The sequence below is a fragment of the Trachypithecus francoisi genome, unplaced genomic scaffold, assembly GCF_009764315.1.
Source record: "Trachypithecus francoisi isolate TF-2019V2 unplaced genomic scaffold, Tfra_2.0 Lachesis_group8, whole genome shotgun sequence".
NCBI lineage: Eukaryota > Metazoa > Chordata > Mammalia > Primates > Cercopithecidae > Trachypithecus > Trachypithecus francoisi.
The window spans coordinates 45,508,677-45,530,443 of NW_022681473.1; the positions used below are offsets into that span (position 1 = coordinate 45,508,677).

The 21,767-nt window shown below is 46.3% G+C and overlaps 1 long non-coding RNA gene across 1 annotated transcript; it reads left to right on the forward strand.

Annotated features, from left to right (window-relative positions):
• The first annotated feature begins 8,148 nt into the window (after positions 1-8,148).
• LOC117081750 lies at positions 8,149-21,357 on the forward strand. Its single transcript, XR_004436264.1, has 4 exons — positions 8,149-8,341; positions 12,361-12,505; positions 13,642-13,854; positions 20,524-21,357. It is a non-coding gene; the product is annotated as an uncharacterized LOC117081750 (long non-coding RNA).
• Positions 21,358-21,767: the final 410 nt, after the last annotated feature.

The following is a 21,767-nucleotide window of genomic DNA, read 5'->3' on the forward strand; positions in this document are numbered from 1 at the left end:
CATTTTATAGATGCAGATGCTGAGGCCCAGAGAAAGAAAAAGATGGACTTGTTTTCTGGGTTTTGAGATGGTAGAGGAGACATTATACTCACATATTACTGATGAGAAAACAGGCCAGCAGTGAACCAGGTGAGCTGAAAAGCTTGGCCTTTCTGGGCAATGGCACACAGTTAGTGCTGGGTGATGCCCCGTGTTACAATTCTGGCCATCTGTGAGTCCTGAATCCCCAGACCAAAGTCCTGCACAGCAGCTCCACAGTGGCTCCTATTCCAGAAAAGACCTTTCACTGCCCAACTTTCCACTGGGCTAGAAATGGGCCGTGAGTCTCCCTGCTAAAAAATTTGCTCAGTCCTTATGCTTCCATTACTTTCCAATGCTTTTAGTGGCAAACACCACAATTACTTTTGCACTTACCTATTTTTTTTTCTTTCTCTTTATCCTCTGTCACTCCCTTGGTGATTTCCTCAACTCTCACAGCCGTTAATACCATCCATATACTGGAAACTCCCAAACTTACTAAATCCCATTGATTCTAAACCACACATTTTTTCCACATTTTAATATCTCTGAAGTTGCAATGTATCCTAGCTTACTGGACAGTGCTTTTTCCTGGTAGTAAATAAAATAATGGTCTTATAGTCAGTGGCCTCTTTGATTTGATTATATATTGGACATATTTACCCTGAGAACACATCTTTGAATTCCAAACTCAAAAATCACAATGGCTTTTCAACATGTCCCTTGGACTAGTGATAGACATCTCAAACACAAATTAGTATAACTGAATTTCCAACCTTTCAGTCTCCCCCATCTCAGCAACTGGCAATCCCATCCCTCCAGTTGTTCAGGCCAAAATCTTGGAGTTACCATAGACTCCTTTCTTTCTCTTGTAATCTACATCCAATCTGTCAACAAATTCTGCTGGCTCACTTAAAAATAAATTCTGAATCCAATCATTTCCTACCAATCTGCTACCACCATCCTGAGGCAAGAAATTCTTGTTTCTTACCTAGATTATCTCCATTACCTCCTAACTGGCCCCCTGCTTCTCTGACTAAAGACAGTCTTGGCTCAGAGCAGCAGCCAGAGTGAGCCTGTGATTGAAACAGCCCTAGATCCCTGCCCAAATTCCTCCCTGCCTCCTCACTCTGGTTCATTTTTAAAGTAACTTATAATTAGGTTCTATTACATATATTTTTTTCTTTCCATGTCTATCTTCTGTTTCTCCTACCAGAATGTGAGCCCCATGAAGTCAAAGATTTTATTTCTCATGTTTAGCACCTGATCCCTACTTTCTAGAACAGTCTATGTATTTCTTCAGTACCTACTATATACCAGGCAATAAATATATGAATACATAGAAATAATAATAATCTTTGTTGGATGAATATTATAAATATTTGTTGAAACAATATATATTGATATTAATAAATACTAGTTGGTAAATGAAGTATACATAAATATTTGTTGAGTGAATCAGTTTTCATAGGATAATGCTTTCAAGGGAGCAATGACTTTGAAGCCAAACTAACCTGAGTTCAAATTCTGAATCTACTACTTCACGGCTGTGGGACTTGGGATATTCATTTAAACTCTCAGCCTGTTTCTAATCTGTATAATTGGAAGAATAAGGCCTACCTTTCAGGGCTATTTTGAGTTAATGTGCATACAGTGCCTGCACAGTCCCTGACACATAGCAGGTGCTTGGTTTTTTATTGTTTATTACTTTATTACTGTTGTTCCAACCTCTACATTTAGCCACGGAGCTCTGGAGCTTTTCACAAAACCACAGCACATTTCCGTGGAAAGTGAACTCAAGGCAGAAGCACAGTGGTGACCATGCTTTGGGGGTGGGAAGACTTGGATTCAAGTCCACATCATTCCATCCATCAGCAGGGTGACCCTGGGCATGCCATTTAACCCCTCTGAGCTTCAGTGTTCTCAGGCTTGAAGAGGAAATAATGACCACATCTATTTCAAACAATTGCTGTGAGCCCTTCTGGTGTGCATGATATGCGTGTAAAGCACATAGGGCACAGTCAATTCTAAGCAAATGCTACCTTGCATTATTATCATCTAACCTGACAGAGCTCAGTCCCTGGCTCCTGATGCCCAGGGTGCTGCTTGAGCTTCATGCCAGCCAGCCTGCCTGTGGACACACACAGTGGTAGGAGCTTGCAAAGGCTGTCCTGTAACTACAGCTACCTCCTGAGAAACAATCACACCACACCCCACACAGAGGCCGTCCCTACACTGCCTCCTTGCTGGGGTCACCAGAATGCTAATGCCAGGCTATGGTCCTGACTGCAAGTGATCTTCCTCACCACTTCCAGTGGTGACAGTGGTGACTTGGTCAGGGGACTTCTGACCCTCCAGCTGCCACCGGTGTGCTTTGTTGGGCCGATGGTTTCCACTGGGGGAAGGGAGATAGACAAATGCTGATTTTTCCATTAGAAATATCCCATGACCTTCCAGCAACCTCCCACACCCCTAGAGGAGGAGGTACATGGTAGTAAAAAAGATGTTTTGTTTTCTTTCTGTAAAGAAAAACGATGCTTTGTGTAAATTATCTTTCTGACTGGAACCTAACTAATTCAGAAGTTAGAGCACCTATGCAGGGCAGGATGCCTGCTAGTCTCTTCACCGGTCACTGAGTGATTTGAAGAGGTTACTGTGTGAGGGGCTCAGGACAAGGGGGTGCCCTGTCCTACTCCCTCTGCAACTTCTACCCCACACCAGCCACTAAGGGGAACCCTGGACCTCTGTGCTGGTGCTCCAGTGGTCACTAGGGCAGAAAAGTTCCTGCATCCCTGGGACTTATATCCTAGTTGGGGAGACAAGCCCCAAAAGACATAAAGACATAAACAAGGTAATTTCCATTAAGGTAAGGGCTCCAAAGAAAAAGAAAAAGGTGACATGTTAGAGAATTACTGGGGATGGGGCAGGGCAGGTCTCAACTACCACTGTAATTGGGGTGGTATTGGGGGGTCTCCCAGAGGAGGTGACACTTCCATATCCTTTCACTCAAGTACACACGTTCTCAGGGAGCAGCTGTACCCTCAGCACTAAATCTACCACCCAGCAAGAACTAGACAACCACGTATGTGTGTTAAATGTTAGTGTTAGTCAATGCAATGAGATGTAGCTGCTTGTATATCTAAATGTTTCTTAACCTTATGACTAACTCAGTAACTTTAGATCCTGCTTTCCAAGAGCTAATCCAAGGAACAGACTACAGTGAAATTTTCATGGGGCACCAATAACATGAGAAAAATAAAGACAATATTGGGAGTTTTTATACAAAAATCTAAGAATTTTTTAGTGTTTACTCTGAGATTAAGTTCTTTCTGACTTGGAGTGTGTGTGTGTGTGTGTGTGCCAAAATGTCCTTTCTTTTATAAAATAATCGTGCTGGCTGTTCATTTTTTAGGTTTCTTTTTCTTTAATTTTTTTCTTGGCAAAATAAGTTTCTTCTCATTCTTTTATTTTTTGAGATGGAGTCTCACTTTGTCACCAGGCTGGAGTGCAGTGGCATGATCTTGGCTAACTGCAACCTCCGCCTCCTGGGTTCAGGTGATTCTCCTGCCTCAGCCTCCTGAGTAGCTGGGATTACAGGCGTGCACCACCACACCAGGCTAATTTCTGTATTTTCAGCAGAGACAGGGTTTCACCATGTTGGCCAGGATGGTTTCGATTTCTTGACCTTGTGATCTGCCCGCCTCAGCCTCCCAAAGTGCTGGGTTTACAGGCGTAAGCCACTGCGCCCGGCCTTTCCATTCTTAAAAAATATTTTTGAGAAATCAACGATCTGGGAACCACTGTTTTATAGACTTCTTACTTGGCAGCTTGAAGGCTAAAGGAAAACTAGCTTTGTTTTGGAAAGGAGCTGGCAAATGCCTTCCAGTGGCCTCTGTGCACCTGCTGGAGTCCATTCCTGGTTTGGGAGTGTGGGATCATTGGGTTTCAGGTCTTTGGAAGTCAGACAGTGTGTATGAGAAGTGGACTCACCTGCAGTCTCAGGAAAGGATGAAAAATAACAGAGATGTAGCACACTGTTCCCTCAGCAGTGTCCCTAAACTGCAAAACGCTCCTTATCACTAAAAATTGCTGGGGATGAGAGAAGGCAAATACCAGAAGGTCATGAAAAGAACTGCCCAGAGTCCATGAGAGCTGATTTACAGCAGATTGATGCAAAAGATCTCCTCAAACCACTTCGATTTCTGCTACCATTTTTCTTTCCCCTTTGTCCCTCCTTGGCCCCCTCCTAGATTGAAAACATGAAATTGGGATAGGAGAAGAGGCACTGGGAGTGTGCTGTTTACTCGGTACAAAAATTATTAATCCTTCATGCTTGCCACATACCACAGAGTGGGGAACGTGGCTTGATTTCACAAAGCTCTGGGAAAACTTCCCCACTGCCATGTCCCTACCATTTGTTAAGAGAAACAATTGTAACTTGATTCCCAGGATTGTGTGTGTGTGTGTGTGTGTGTGTGTGTCAGGGCAGGGAACTATCTCCTTGTGACTTGTCTGTACCCTCAACCCCACAGAGAAGTGGCAGGGAGGTCTGCAGAACTCCCCTCTGTAAGAGTGCTGGTGGGAGGTGGGCTTGACCAGTCAGAAGGGACTAGGAAAAGCAGTTTCAATGGGCTGGAGAGTCTGATGTCTGTCCACTGGAAAGTTGAAGCTCATTGGACTTGATACAGATTTGGGAAAGTTAAAGGCAAGGGAGTGTGGCTATTGGCTGGGGGATAATGAAAGATGGAGAGAGAGAAAGAGAAATGTATTAGTCCATTTTCATGCTGCTGACAAAGACACACCTGAAACTGGGTAATTTATAAAGAAAAAGGGGTTTAATGGACTCACAGTTCCACATGGCTGGGGAGGCCTCATAATCATGTCAGAAGGCAAAAGGTACAGCTTACATGGTAGCAGACTACAGAGAATGAGAGCCAAGCAAAAGGGGAAACCCTTTATAAAACCATTAGATCTCGTGAGACCGATACACCAGGAGAACAGTATGGGGGAAACTGCCCTCATGATTCAATTATCTCCCACAGGGTCCCTCCCACAACACATGGGAATTATGGGAGCTACAATTCAAGATGAGATTTGGGTGGGAACACAGCCAAACCATATCAAGAGAGATAAACAATAGAGATGGTGGGGGCGGGGGGTGGAGAAATATGCCATAGCATGGAGAAATAAACCAGCTCTTCCTCCCCAGCAGCAGCCAAGGAGCCATGAACCCCAGGGACCTGGGACTTCCACAGGAATGTTGGCCTGAGAAGGAAAGCTGGGATGAGGAAGAGTTTCCACTACCTTACTCCCAGGGTTTGTGAGTACAAAAATGGTATTTTCCAGATATGGACTTTGCGTAACAGAAAGAGTTGGCCCAGGGAAGTAATGGACCTCAGCAGAAAGCTGGAATGAACTTCAGATTTCCTAAGGGGCTGCCAAGCCAGTGGTGGCTTCAGGATCAAGTGCAATCAGCCAGGTCAGGGGACTGCAGGAGAGCATCCCCAGCCATCCTGGGAACTCTGAGCAAGCGGGAAAGACCTCTACTGCAGAGTGGGTTTTAAGGGTCTGCCAATAAGCACAAGCACACCAGGCAAGTAGGAACTGTCCTTCCCTCTATTTTCTCCTTCTTCTTTATCCAATCCTGGAGTGTGCAGTCAGTAAACAATGGGTGAAAAATGAACAGAGAAAGGGAGAAGGCAATCATACTCATTCCCCTGAAATGAGGCTAGCTCTGAAGCTGACTTTAGAAATAAAAGGGGAGAAGATTGATCTCCAATTCAAATGCAGAGTTGGAATTAACACACAGGACCGGAAATTCCAATTACAGAACTGAGACTGTGTTTTGTGACTTCAAGTTATGCAAGACATTACCTACCAGAGGGTGAAAACATTGTGGGACCTCTTTGAGTTTTCACTGCAGGGAAGAAGAAAACACTGAGAGACAAAAATGAAATCGTGTTCTGCTCATTCCAAGAGCTATGCTTGATTAAAATACACAGTGAATCAGGATCCAGGAGGAGCTATAATGGCTCTGGGGTGATTTTTTTTAAAAGACAAGGCAGAAAGGACAGGTCTGCCTTGGTGACACTGTGGCAGTAGGGCCATGTGTGGACCTCTTCGCATGATGCTGAGAGAGAAGGTACCCTTCTTCTGGGGCAACATTTCACAATGCCCACCCAAACCTTTGCACCTCCTGACAGGGAGGTGGGGAACATTATCAGGAGAGGTGGGACCTATCCCCGAGACCTGGGCCTCCACCCTAGGATACTCATCCAGCTGCCCATAAGCCTGAAGACTAGTTTTTCTGAACTACCAGTCTCAGCAGATCATCAGATAAATACCTGGGATTCCATATCAATGAGGGAGAAAGGTTAAACTTCCTCAAAGGAAGGGAGGGCAGGTAGGTTATCTCCAGGAGGCATTTTTTGTCTCCTAGATAAGAAAATGCAGAATGAGGGCATTGTTTCACGATGTGACGGGAATTTCTCCAACCACTTCTTCTGTGGGAACAAGACTATCCCCGCAGTTTTGCCTGCAACCCCCTCACTGAGAGAAGTGCCCGCTTTGCAAAGATGGGCAGGTTCTTACTGAAGTTGCTTCCTACCTTGGGGACTTCCCAGCCTTCTAACTTTCTTCCCCTGAATGGCTCCCTGGGCACACAGACTTGTCAACACCTTTCTAAACAAGATGTGTGGCTTCCACTTCACTAACGACAGACCGCAGTCCTCACTTCCTCCGCCTGAACCCCCTCTTCTATTTCACTCAGAACAAGTTTGATGTCCGGCTGAAGGAAGCATATCTAACACCACTTAAGAAATTCATGCTAGAGTTGTTTGGGGTTGGCACACGGCAAAGCCTGGGCATTTCTGATGATCTGAAACATGGTGTAGGAAAGAGGCCACTGGAGACCAATGCGTGACTTCAGCTCTGCCACCTGCTTGCTGTGTGTCCTTGGGCAAATCAATGCACTTCTCTGGGTCCCAGTTTCCCCATCTGTCAATGGTACAGATTGGACAGAAAGATCCTTTCTAGCTCTAATGAACTCCAGTTCTGTGAAATCCACTCTGGCTTAGGACGCTGCACTTTAGCTTGAATTTATGACCCAGACAACTATTTGAACACCAATTTGATATTTCTTTCATGGAGAAATGAATGTCATTCACAGGGTAATAACCAGGAAGTCAATTCAAACCCAGGACTAACAGGAAGTAAAACATCCTAGGTCTCCAAACTTGCTAAATTTAATTGTGTTTACGCAACACTGATCTTATACCACTCCAAACACTAAGCTGTGAGTGTCTGTTAGCTGAAGCCAAAGAGCCTGGATGTCACAATCCTAAATAACAATTGTAGAAAGCCCAGAAACTTGTAAAGAATTAGCAGGAAAGAGACACCATCTCCTAGATAAGTCCTTAGAGCTTAGAAAATTTGAGAGTGGGGTGCTGGGATTTCCCGATGTGAAGTTAATATCTTAAAAAAAAAAAAAAAAAACAACACACACACACAATAAAGTCCCCAAACTTCTACAAGCTTTCCAAGAGTCTGTTACAAGCCTGGCCCTTTTAGGCCCAGCCCCCAACAAATGCCAGCACTGACGTCAGCTCACTGTCTCCATAGCCGGCAGCTCTGGGAGCTGAACTCACTAGATCAATGAAAACATCAACCATGCCAGACGTGCCTGCTCTGCTCCAAGCCTGCCAAGGAGCCAGGGGTTCAGGTGCAGAGCTGGGCCATCTGTCATTAGGTTCTGCTGTTAATTGCTGTGCTAACGAACAAGGTTTGAACTGGAGGCACGAAACGCACATGCAGATTTACACACAGCTCTGTAGTACTGTGTCCCATTCCCTTACAAGCTGGCACAGTCTCTTGGACACAAAGGTAAAGGTGGCCAAGTGACATGACTCACACAGACATTGCATAACCCAATCAGTAGATACTCCAAGTGGCAGATGTGCAGAATTTTTCAGCCAGGTGCTCATTCGTCCTGTCATTCATCTACTCAAAAAATACTGGCTTTGTGATGGCCACCATGTCAAATGCCAGGACTCCAGAGATGACAACAACAGGGTCCCTACCCTCAGGGGATCCTATCCTACCAGGGGAGATAGAGAGGTGAACAAACAGGACAAATACAGGTTGACAAGTGCTAAGAGAAAAGTCAGAGGCTGTGGGAACAGAGAGGATGAGTATCTAACCAGCCTGGGGTATCTGAAAGACTTCGTGGGGGAGGAGAAAACACCTGGGCTAAATCTTAAAGGAAGACCAGAAGTTACCCAGGGAAAGAAGTGAAGGAAGACATTATACACAGAGAGGCCAGGAGGTAAGAGAGAACCTCAGTGTCTGGGGACACAAGGAGTCAGATACAGGAGGCTCAGAGTGGGCGATGGGAGGTGAAGCGTGAAGACACTGGGGAGAGTGAGGATACTGGAGAAGAAGGTGGGGTGCAGATGGTGACAAGTCCTGAAGAGCACTTGCTTTGCAAACCTTGATCAAGCTCTTGCAATGTGCAAGCGACGGCATTAAGTCAATGTGAGGGCCCTTGCCCTTATGGCACATGGACTTCCTAGAGGAGAAAGAAGAAGAGTCGCTCGGAAGAGGAAATGTCACCAGACTGAGTTAGTCAGAGAAGGCCTCGCTCTAGAGGGAGGCCTCTAACTTCAGGCAGAACTTCAGACAGGTAAGCCAGTGCCACCACCCAGATGTTTTGTGTATGTTGCCTCACCAAATCAATGAGGACATGACATCTTCCCATTTTCCAGGTAAGGAAACTGAGGCCCAGAAAGCTTAAATAGTTTGGGAGCTGGGAAGTGGAACAGGAGGGATGTACTTTTCCTGACTCCAGAGCCTGCGCCCCGTCCATTTCACCTTGCTGTTCCCCAAGGTCTTCCTGGTCAAGGGAACAGCCTGACAAGCATGGGGAAGGCATGTGGAAGGCACACAGGAGGACCGGGCAGTAGGCAGTTTTCATTGGAGAAGGGAGTTTGTGTGGAGGAGATGGGGCCTTGGGTCTGGAGTGATAGTCAACAGAGTGGCACAAGCTTCAGCTTTGAAGTCTAGGAGCCCAGGGACAAGTGAGGTACCCTCTCCTGGCTTCAGATTTCTCACTGCAAAATGAGACCTAACACCTACTTCCTCTGGATACATTCTCTGATGAGAATTCGGTGAGATAATGAGTCGAGTGCTTAGGAGATGGCCTTACACCTTGTGAGTCCTCAACTGTGGATGATATGATTATTTTAATCAACAGCCATCATTATTCCCAATAATAATACCTGCAGGTAAGACCCTAGAGGTAGGTTGGGGCTGATACGTGCAGGATGCTGATATCCAGGCAGGCATGCCATCAGGATTCTGTTGACATTGGGGAATTACAGTGACAGTTCTTAAGAACAAACGTGAAATAACAGCTTGGACACAGTTTGTTCTCTTCTGCAGAATAACACAGCAACTTCCTCACTCAGAAGTGCCATGATTTTTCTCCTATGCAGAAAAATTGTATCACAGTGAAGAAAGGCGTGTCCAACACTTCAGATGCTGGCCACAAGGTGCCAGTGGGGGTGAGAGTGACTGTCTGAAGGCTGGACACACACCAGTGGCACTCCAGTGGTGAGGAGGCTAAGGAGGGCCTCATGGGCTCCAGCGGGGGCCAGGGGCACTCTGGATACCCCCAGCTGGTGAGAAGGGAAGAAGTGGGGTCGCTGCTGCTGGCCCCTTACTGCTGACTCTGTGACAGCCTCTTGAAGATGTGGGGCCGCATCCTCTAAGCCGTTTCTCGCCAAAAATCAGAAACCTCTGGAGGCCACACTCCTGTAAACACAGAAGCAGATGCTCCCTGGACCACTCCTCTCTCTATCTAAATAAATAAATAAATAAATAAATAAAAATAAATAAGGCAGTGGACTCCTCCTCCAGTGGTGGGCTTGGAGACAGTGGAGGGAAGGGAATGCCTTTGTGAGGGGTGCACTGTGGCTTCATTTCGATCCTGCCTCCCACCCTCTTGCTGTTCTGCAGAAGAGGGAGGCTGTGTGGTGGCTTCCAAGCAGCACAGCTGCCCTTGAGGAAGGCAAGTGGGATCTGGTGTATGTCGGGCACCAGCAGGTCTTTGAGCTCATTTACTGTCTTGTGACCTTCCTATGTAGCAGGCCTTATCCTCACTTTACAAACATAAAAATGTGGCCCAAAAAGGGCAAATGACTGTCCAAGCCATGCAGCTAGTAGGCCACTGAGCTGGATCCAAACCCATCTGCCTAAACTCCAAAACCCCAGTTTTAGCCCCTGCCAAATTCTGCCTCTCAGAGAAGAGGGTGGGAGAGAGAGTAGTTGGCTACAGTTCTTCACAAACGTGATCGAATGCTAGTGACCAAAGAGAAAGGAAGGGTCCAGAGGACCCCTGGTCCGAAGCCATGCAGAGGGACAGTCCTGGGTTTGCATCTCTGCTGGAGTGACCGTTGGCACGTTATTTATTCCCCCTGATTCCTGCTTCCTCATCTGGAAAATGGATCTCAGAGAGCCTACGTGTAGGGTGGTTGTGAAGATCAGACACAAAAGACTGAAGTCCTTGGACTTCAATAAATGCTCACTGATGTCAGATATAATTATTGGTTATTATTACAGAGCTGCAGATAGGATCAGGGGCTCCTCAGATATCCCCACTAACACATAAGATAGGTCAAGAATGAAACTGTGCGCTGCACAGGGCATGAGAATTTTCTTTTCCCTCCCCGAAAACTGGATCCTTTATTGCTGAGCATTTACATACATTATCTAATTTCATCTTACCCATAACTCAGAAACTGAATGTCCCATCACTTAGAGAGCCAGCTCCAATTTGGCCGTGGATTCTAGAGCCTGTGCTCCTCAAAGCTTGGCTCTCTGCTGCTGTGGCTCACAGCTACCTAGGACTTGGAAACTGGCCTCTGGGTCCATGGTCTCCAAGAGGAAGCCTGGTGTCTCCTCACAGCCCCCTCAGCCTCCTCTCAGAGGGTCTGCCCAGCAGTAGCACGTGACTCAATCACTCTTCTAAACCCAGTGGCAACCACTGGCTACCCACTATGAATGGCCCAAGTGGAAGACTTCTATCCTGATGGAGAGAGGCGGGGTTCAGCTTGGAGTGTTTGGGTTCCCAGGCCCATCACCATGCCCTGCCTCCTGGCCAAATGGCTGTTGGACCCAAATGCAGGCTTGCAGGGTCCAAATGAACCAGGTAGGCAGGCACATGGGCATTCTTAAAAAAATTCCAAGGCTGGTCTTCCATTCCCTCTCCATCAAACCAGTGCCGTAGTCCACAGCGAGGGCCAGGGGAGCTATAAAATCCCCATTTGCCACAATTAGCAGATGAGTAATGAAATGGTAATGGCAGCCAGCAGTGGCCTCTGCTCTGCCGAGGCCCATGCCCCTGCCTTCTGTGAGTGCCAGCTTGGGACTGAGACCAGCAGAGCACCTGGTACCCAGAGGTACCTGGAGACATACCATAGGGCTCTCGCTTGGCAAAGTGCATCTTCCTGTTTCTGCCTCCGAAATCTGAGCTGTTTTTGATTGTTCCTGGGGAGCTCATGCCCTCTACGAGAGGCCTTAGCTTAGGGTCTCCAAAGATAGGGTAAAGTAGGGGAGCAGGCCCTAGAGGATGGGAAAGGAGGAAGGAGGGAAAGGAGGAACAGCATTTGCATAGAGCCTGGGGCAGAAAGGAGCTGTCACTGAATGGAAAGCAGGCAGCGTGGCTGAAATACACAGTGAGGTACAGGATCAGGAGGCAGAGACAATCGGATACAATGTGGTATGGGATAGGGAGGCAGAGACAATCAGGTGGGCCCCACAGGCTATGGGGAGAATTTTGCCTTGGGGTTGGCAGGGCATCCCATGGCTTCTCCCTTCCGACCTGGCAAGTCGTTTAATACTTTTCTAGTTTTCAGCAGCATTTTAAAATTCATCTGTAGCTGGTCGTGCGTGCCTGAAAATGAGCTGGTGTCAGCTCCTGGGCTGTTGTCTGGTAAAGTGCCCGAGAGTGTTTGTTTACGAGTGCATCGCAATAAGAGGATTAGAGGCAGTCATATCCTTCCAGTGGTCCCTGTGGTCAGCCGCTGCCTGAGCATGGAGGAGAGTCGAGCTCTGGGCGCCCTGCCAGGAAACCCTCTGTCTCCTTTGGTCCAGCAAAGAAAGGACCTCAGTGCCCTCAGGCCCTAACAGTAAAGTTAAAGAAAGCCTGGGCCAGAGAGAAAGAGTTATCCCTCAAAATGCTTCCGTCTTGCTCAGTTAATCTAATCTGCTTTATGTAGTACAAAATAAACACAACCCTAATTAGCAGGTTCATGCTGCAGCTGAATTCGCAAAAGTGCTTCACAGATTCCAGCCTCAGCATTCCCAGAGAAAGCCCAAGATCTCCCTGAGAGGCCCAGTTGGTGTTTGTGGAATCAACACTACTCTGGTGATCACACAGTTTGCCTCATTTGCTCCATGGGGCTCTTTGCTAAAGGACATTCTCCCCCAGGTCAGTACTCCAGCCAGCCAGCCTCAGCCTGGAGGGTCTGCTTAAATGAGATGGGAGGGGTAACATGGTGCATTGACGTGTTGGGCTGAATCTCAAGCTAAGGCAGGGGCACACTTCCCGAATGTCAAACCTGGAAAAGCGAAATTTTTTTATTCCTTCATTCACTCAGCAGCTAGTTATAGAGCACACACTGTTAGGTGGCAGAGGCAGCTACAGCTACATCATCAGGGTTCAAACCCTGGCTCTACCATCTCCCAGCTCTGTGGCCTTCAGTGAGGGACTTACTGCTTTGTGCCTCAGTTGCTCCACCCATAAAATAGTGATAATGAAAGCACACATGTTAAAAGGAAATGTCAAGATTAAATAGGCATAAAGAGTTAGGACAGCACCTGGCACACAATAAGCACCTTACGAGAGCCCAGCCTGCACGAAGGAAGAGCTGTGCACTTGCCTCGTTCATCATTTTATCCAGGCACCTGGGAAGCCTGCCCCGAGAGACCCAGTTCGTATGTGGTGGCAGAAGGCAGGTGTTCCATGAAGATTTGGGGAATGAATTAATAAAGTTGAGTGGTTGTTCTTCTTCTTATTGTTGTTAATATTGCTTACTTCAGCCTGTTACAACAAAGTACCATAGACTAGGTGGCTTATAAACAACAGATATTTATTTTCACAGTTCTAGAAGCTGGAAGTCTCAGATCAGGGTGCCAGCATGGCCAGGTTCTGGCGAGGGCCCTCTTCTGAGTGGCAGACTCTCATCTCATCGTTTTCGTTTCCTCACACAGCGGAAAAGGTGAGGGAGCTCTATGGGGTACCTTTTATAAGGATGTGAATCCCATTCATGAGGGCTCCACCCTCATGATCTAATTACTTCTCAAAGGCCCCACCTCCTAATCCCATCACATTGAGGGTTAAGATTTCAGCATAGGAATTTTGAGTAGGGGCGCAAACACCCTGTCCAGGGCAATTATTATCGTTATACTCTGTTAGCTCTTACACGTCATGCCAGGAACACAGGAGTGAATAAGTCAGATGTGATCTCTGCTTTCATTTATCAGATGAGAAGAATGTTAAACAACTAATAAATGTTTGCTGAATGATCAAGTGAATGAACTAATTCCATGATTATTTAATTACAGCTGTGAAGGAAAAGTCCAACAACAGGCAGGGTGTTTTGTTCTAACTGAGGACGTCTAACTGAGGACGTCTACTGACACAGCGAAGCTGTAAAGCAGACCACGGACTGCAGCGCAGTGTGGAGAACAACTCTACATCTAGTTGGAGGTGGAGTAACGTCCAGTCTGTGCACAGACAGATGGCAGGTGTGCAGCTGCACTCAGCATGGGATAGAGGTACTTGATCTAACCACAGAGAAGGGGTGGGTCAGGAGAGCTTCCTGGGCCGAATGTTAAATAACAGAATCGAAGTCAATTGAGCCAAGGTAAGGGTAGGCTGTTTCCCCTTTACTCCCTGTGAATCTCAACATTTAGCATGGGTCTGGAACATCATAGATGCATAACAAAATGTGTGTTGAATAAATGGATGGTTGAATGACTGAATGAATGAAGCTTTGATGAGATTCCCCTAGGAATCTGTTACCCAGGAAAGTAGAACCTCCATTAATCTTTCCATGCCCAAATGAAGAAATTGAAGTCCAGAAGGAAGAAGTCAATAGCCCACTCTATTCACCCTACTTCTTTGTCCCTCTTCAGCTCTGTGCTGATGCTTGAGAGGAATTGTTTACTGCCCCAGCTATGCCCTCTTGTATTTTGACAAAGCACAGTTCTATTGCTCCTAGCAAACATATTATCTTTCTATGGCACAGGCTGGACACGATTCTACACCTCCATCATAATGCAAAGTTGTTCCCCAGTGCTATGGCTCAGTCCATGTTCAGTTTTGCAGACATGTCTCTATCAGTAGCTATCCTCAGCTATAACAAGATTATTTTCACCCATTGATCCTAATGGGCTTTCTTACCTACAAAGGGTCTTAGGGCACACCAGGGTGGGAACCACAGAATGCTGACTGAGAACCACTCCTTCAGGAGCCTCCTCTGGCTGTTTGGTGTATCACTGGTGCCTGGTGCAATATCTGCATAAGCCTGGCCAAGAGCCTAGTCTACCTCTGGGGGATTATCCTGAAATTCTGGAATGACTGTTGAAACTTTGGTGCTCAACCACCTCCTCCTTGCAGGGCTAAAAATAATTTGGCCACTTCCTGACAGGCAGGACTGGTGTCAGTCTGGGGTGCATGATACTGAACTAAGTGCCAGGTACAGATGGGCAATTTGTGGGCAGTTTTACTTAATCCTCTCAAAAGTTCTGCAAGGAGGTATCATCATCCTCATTTAAAAGCTGAGGAAATCGAAACTCTAGAGGTTTAGTGATTCCACTCAAGGATGTGTGAGAGTTCAGAATCAGAGCCAGAAAGACTTAGAGAGATAAACCCCACAAAGGAGGAACACCATGCCAGGGCATGCTCACATGCAGAACCTCCAGGCTTTCAGTAGGGTGGCTGTAGTTTTTGCAAACTGTGGCTCCAAAGTGATCATATAAGCGGCATGAGAAACCAAGAAAGTGGACTGTGCAGGCCAGAAGAAGGGAGTTAGCAGTGATTCCTTCTGCTACTTTCTCACCAATCCATATCCTTTCTCTTCTGCAAACCCCATTTCTTTTCTTTTCTTTTCTTTTCTTTTTTTGTAGAGAGAGGGTCTTGCTATGTTGCCTGGTCTGTTCATGAACTCCTGGGCTCAGTTGATCCTCCCACCTCAGCTCCCCAAAATTCTGTAATAATAGGTGTGAGCCACCATGCCCAGCTGAAATTTCATCTTTTTAACTCTGTTAATAGCTTCATTTACCATTGTCTCTTTCTTGTTTGTTCACCAAAATTTCATAAAACCCCACTGCTGACATGAATACTTGGGTATGTTGTATATAGTGACCTTGGTCTGTTGCCCAGCCTTTGGAACCTCAGGTCCTCATCTAGATGGAAACAGCAGTCCAGCAGGGAGCCCCTTGGCTTTATTGCAGTCTTCATTTCTCCTGCTCTTTCTCTGTAGAGGTTGTTGAACAGTCAGAGGGACCAAAATAGAGCCAGCCAAAATTGCGAGTGCATTCTATCATCTGTCTCCCCTGGACCCTCATGCCCCCGTCCCACAACATCAGCCAAAGGGAAACGAAACAGGGAAAGTAGAGGTGGCTCATTCTGCTTGTAACAAAGAAATGAGTTGTGGTGAAGAATTAAGTAAGGTGCACAAATTAGCACAATCCTATAGGCTGTAAATAAATCAGTCTTAAAAGTGTTCACAACTTAAGCCTCTTTTATCCTCAGCTGAGAAAGGCTTCTGTGATTTTCTGCCCAAGGTGTTGTTAGTGAGAGTGGTGGTTCTGGACTTTGGGGGTGGGAGTGGTTAGGAAAGGCGGCAGTTCATTTGGTATAGTGGGGCTTAAACTTGAATACCACACCACTAGCTTAAGAAAAAAGGGGCCTAGGTCATCATGTACTTGCAGCAGAAAGACAAAATATCCCCATGATGTGGTAGAAGCTGTTCTGAGTTCTGCAGCTCTTGGAGTCCCTTAGAGATCTCATTTGATCTCAAGTCTTTAAGTCCATCTCTATACATTGATGACATCCTAATTTATATCTCCAGCCAGGACATCTTCCTGAATTCCACGCTCATATCTCCACCTGCCTATTTGACATCTCCACTTGCACATATAAAGACCTCTCCACAGAAACACTTTAAAACCAAATTCCTGCTATTCTCTCCCAAACCTGCTGCACATGTAGCCTTTCCGGTCTCAGTCAATGGCAAGCCCATTCTTCTAGTTGCTCAGGCTTAAACCCTTGGAGTCAATCTTGATTCCTTTCTGTCATTCACATGCCTCATCCCATCAACCAACAAATCCTCCCAGCTCTACCTTCAAAGCAACCACAGTCCTACCACTTCCCACCATTCCCGTGCTTCTACCTGGCGCAAGCCTCCAGCATCACTTCCTGAATCACAGTAACCTCCTTACAGTATCATTTGTATCAGGGAGAAACTGGAAACTATTCTAGTATTCATAATATACATTTTGTCAAATAATTTTCAAGGCCTTTGTACTCTGGGTTATCAAACTATTTAAGATGCTGCTGAAGAGCAATTAGCATCTGGGAAGATGTTCACATGAAATTACAAAGTGAAAAAAGGATATGTAGAAACCGGAAAGTGATACTGGAAAATGTTCTCTGGGTTCTGAAATTGTAGCCTTTTAAATTTCTTTTTCTATGTTTCTGCTTAAAAAATTGTGTTCATGATTAGGAAAAAATATAATTAAAAATAAAATGACGGAAAAGTAAAAGAAGCAGAGACAATACCTGGTTGATGTAGAGGACAGAGAGGCTGCAAGTTCCCTCATAGAATATAATATTTGAGCTATAAGTGCTGTGAGCTCCCATTTTACAGATGGAAAAAGAGAGGTCCAGAGATACACAGTGAGTTGTCCAGAAAAATATTGCCTGCTTTCATTTACTCCTGTGTACCAGACATTGTGCTATGTGCTTTATAAATATGACAATTTTTATTCTCCATCCTGGCTGTGTGAGGTTAAGAATAGCTCCCTCTACCACTCCATCCATTCTACAGATGAGGTGACTGAAGCTTATACAGGTTATATAATTTGCCCAGATTCACATGGCTAGTCATGTTCAGAGCTGGTAGCCAACCCCCAAAGGTCATGCTCTTAACTTCTTACTTTACAAAGTCATACATTCAGCTGGCTTGATAACCTAGATTTCCAAACGCCAGTCACCTTGCACCATTTTAAAATGAAATGTGGATGAGTAGAACTGAACAGCTCAGAGGCCCCCAAAGCTCCTCCTCATGCCCCCACTTCAGCCCAGAGCACAGCCTGGGCCTGCCTGGGCTGCAGCCATCCCTTCTGATTCAACTCATGAGTCCAAAGCGTTTCCCTCTTTGAAGGAGCAGCTGCTGTGGGCAGGAGACTTCCAGAGAACATGAAGTGAATCAATGTTGGGGTTGGCCTGGCGTGGGAAGTTTCTCCCAGAGCCTGGCCTGCCACCCAGATTTCTCTCCTTTGTGAGTCCCACTGAGGCAGTAAATGAATAATGGATTTAGGGACCATCTCCTAAGGTTAAATGTCAAATGTACCTTCAAATAAAATGTCAGTAATAACAATAGTTAGTGAGTTGGTCTCTCTGAGATGTGGAGAAAGTGTACTCTGGTCATTCCAGCAGCTTCCAGGCTGTGTGGAGAATCCTGTGGCCTAACGGGAAGAATTGGCTTGGGGAGTTGATAAATATTTTCACCTAAAATGTCTGTAAAAATAAGGTCAGAAAAACCGCAATGTTAAAGAGCTGCATTATGTGTGTTGAGAGGATCTGGTGAGAAAATGTTACTTAAACCCTGGGTAAACAGAATTGCTGTTTTAGTACTGAGAACAACGGTCTCCCTCCAAGCTTGAAAATGAGAACATTAAGATTTTCCTGCTAAAGGCACCCTCCAAGACAAACACAATGCACACTGGAGCAGAGCCACGCAAAAGCATCATGAGGAGGCAGAATAGCCCCCAGCCTGTAGGCCTAGATGCTAACTTTAGTGCAAATCTTAGCATTTTAAAAGAAAATATATGGATCAGGCTGAAATGGTGGGGCAGGGTAGAGACTGGGATATTAGTCTCCTAGGGCTGCCACAAACTGGATGGTTTAAAGGAACAGACATTTATTGTTTCACATTTCTGGAGGCTAGAAGTCCAGAATCCAGGTGTGAGCAGGCCCGTGCTCCCTCTGGAGCTCGGGGTAGAATTCTTCATTGCGTCTTCCTAGCTTCTGGTAGTGGCTGTCAAGCCTTGGCATCCTTTGTGTACAGCTGCATCACTCCAATCTCTGCCTCTTCATTGCACAGAGTTGCCCATCCCATGTGTGTCTCTATCCTTTTCTTATAAAGACACCAGTCATATTGGATTAAGGGCTTACTCCACTCAAATGACCTCATTTTAACTAATTACACCTGTGATGACTTAATTTCCAAATAAGGTTACATTCTGAGGAATCAGGGGTTAGGACTTCAACATAGCTTTTTGGAGGACCCAAGTCAACCCATAATAGTTGGTCCACAAAAGAAACAAAATTAATGGGAGCATCGAAAGGGAGAGATTTACATAGTGTGCCAAGCATCCCTGTGCTTCATGGCGACAGGGCCCATGACTGTCTACACCACTAGATCCCCTTAGGCCACACCGTGGCCCAGGACACCACCCTGTCCCCTCCACAGAAATGCCCTGCTGCTGATGCACAATGGAAGGAGTGCGGCAGCCACACCAGGGTGCCATCACCCTGGGATCTGACTGTGTAACCAGCAGGGCTTCCCAAAGTAGCGCTACTCTACAGTTTTCCATGCAAATGGCCACTGCAAAGATTGGGGTCATTCCACATTCTACCTGCTTTTCAACACCTGTGGGTCTCAACTTTTTCTGCTTGAGAATAACACCCCTTTGAATGCAAAAACTGTGGATGACACACTGGAAGAGATAAAGAAACGTGAAACACCACCAAACAAGTCAGTAAGAATAACATCATCATTGCTGCAGCAGAAGCAAGTCTCACCCTTTCTATAAAAATGCCAGGTCATCACACTTGTCATGCATGGTCTAGAAATGCATCTGCAGAAATCACAAGGTTCTAGTCAGCCCTCCACACTGCCCCCACCCCAGCCTGGGTCTCTGTGCAGGTAGAGTTACGTATCGTCCTTCTTGGGCTCCCCTGCATATTTCCAAAGCAAAGTTCTCACATATCTCAAGAAAATCAAAGGGATTCACTATTTTACTTCTTTACAGGTTGGATCCCTCTCTTTGCAGCATCATCCAAGCCAGCGTCACAGCACAAGTATTCAATTATTGCAAAACGCAATATCATGTGCTGATCTGCTCAGGCTGGTGGCATGCCTGTGAAGGGCTGTGTGGCACGTCAGTATGAAGACACACTGCTGGGAAACCCTCTCCAGCACTGACAAGGAGAAGGAGACCAAGGTATTTTCAAACATTTTCTTTTTTCCTGGCAAAGATTGAAAGAGAAAAGTGGCTTCCACCTGGTCCTGAGTTATTCAACAATTCAAATTTGTCATTTTGCCCCATTCTAGTTAATTGCGTTTTCATTCTAAGATCCTAAAATAAAATGTGAATACAGAACAGTTACCTTGTGGTTTTAGCCTATCAGCAGGGGATGGGACCCTTCCTTTTTAATTTTTTCCCTGCCTCCCTCCCCACCATGTAGCCTCCCTCTCTGGTTCTCCCCAGACATATGGGCCATTGGCAGTTGGCACCTCAGAGGCATTTACCATTACGGCCCACCTTGCTCAGTCTCCTCTCCTGGGGGCCAGTTTTAGTCTCTGTCTCTAATTAAGCCCCAGCCTCTGTACCCAGAATCTTCCCACGAAAGCAAGCTGCCAGCTGTAAGTTTCACTTTACAGCCCATGCAAAGCTGTTTTCCCTGAAGACAAACTGCCATCCTCCCTGCAGCCCCCAGCTCTCAGAGTTGCTCAGACACTCCCCTCTTTCCACCCCTCAGGGTCCCAACAGAGCCTCCTAGGTAGACAGCTCTCCAGGGAATGAAGTGGTTTCCTCATGGGAAGGGAAACAGAGAGTTTATCTATTTCCTTTGGAACCTGTCCATGCAAAGCAATGTCAAAGACTGGGCTGGGGTAAAAAAGGCATTAGGCGGGGACCCAGAGGGCAATGTGCAGAATTCTGGCCACAGCCCCCAGAATGTGTTGTTACTGGCTATGTCCATTCTTATTTGGCAAGCAGTCTTTGCACAGGCGTTTGCTCTTCAGGCTGGGCTTGATGTATCCTGGGTCAGAAGGGAAAGGCTGGTGGCCATGCTGGATCCTAGGGCCTGGGGCTTGGGGGAGGCTGCAGAGCTTGGCAGGGTTCCATCAGTGGTGCAGGCCCAAGGGAGTCACCACCAGGAACTCAGGCCTGGGCAGTGAGAGGTTCTCTTATTCTGGCTTCTCCCTACAGCACCACCTGCCAGGCCAGAACAGAAAGAAGGGCTATGGAGACTGGCAGAGAAACAACAATTACTGCTCGGTGAGAAGTAAACAGCGTCTGCTTCCAGAGGCTTTATGGACTAGAAAGCCTGTAGGAAATAGCTCCTGCTTCCCAACCTGGAGTTCCTCACGCACTAGCCCTCCCTGCTACAATTTTGATGGTATTTTTGCATATTTACAGAACTGTGCGACCACCATCATGATCAGTCTTAGAAGAGTTAATCACCTCTCACTCCAGAAAACTCTGTATTCATTAGCAGTCACTCCCTTTCCCTTTCCCACCCCTCTCCAACATTAGGCAACCACTGATCTACTTACTCTCTGTCTCCATAAACTGGTCTATTTTGGACATTTCGCATAAGCCTCCCTGGATCCCAGTTTAAGCATCCTGGGGTTTGTCTACCTGCCAGAGCCATGGTGCCAGTGGGGCTACCTGTCCTGTGGGATAACAAGGCAGATTCAAACCTTTGCCTGCTCTCCCATTCATTCCTTTTGTGTTAGTCCATGAGTCTCCTAACTGTTCTCTCCAACGACAACCACAGACTGACAAAAACCTACTGACTTGGAGTCAGGAACAGACTTTGCTACTTTCTGGCTGTGTGATCCTGATGAGTCACTTGAACCTCCTGTTCCTCAGCCTAAAACCAAGACTAATAAATCAAGTCTATCTCACTGCCTTACATGGGGATTAAAAAAGATAGAGCATGCGAACACACATTGTACATCACAAAGCTGTATGCAAATAAATATCGTGTAATTCCAGCCCTTTTTGAGTTTATAAATAAAAGTGAAAACCTCATAACTCGAAGTCCTCCCCTTCCTTGCCTCTATTCTTCTGTGTTCATTGGTCTGTGTGCCTATTACACAGCTGCCAAGGATAACTCAAGAGACCCAGGCATGAGAAGCAAGAAGAGAAGAGCTGACCACTTTCCAGTGTCCCTAGATGAAAAATACAAAATGATCAGCCCTGGGCTGGGTAAGCTGTTGCCCAAAAAGTGCTGGCCCTGCCACAATACACAGGGCACCATGACCAATGGACTTCGGACTGGGGCAGTCCTGGATTAAGCGCTAGCTCTGTTGTGCCATCTCTGCCAACCTAATTAACCTCCTCTCACCTGTTTCCTCACCTGTACAATTTGGAATAAAAATATTTACACCCTGTGAGGCATCTGCTAGGATTGCCTGACATAAGAGCTCAGCACAGAGCCTGGCTAA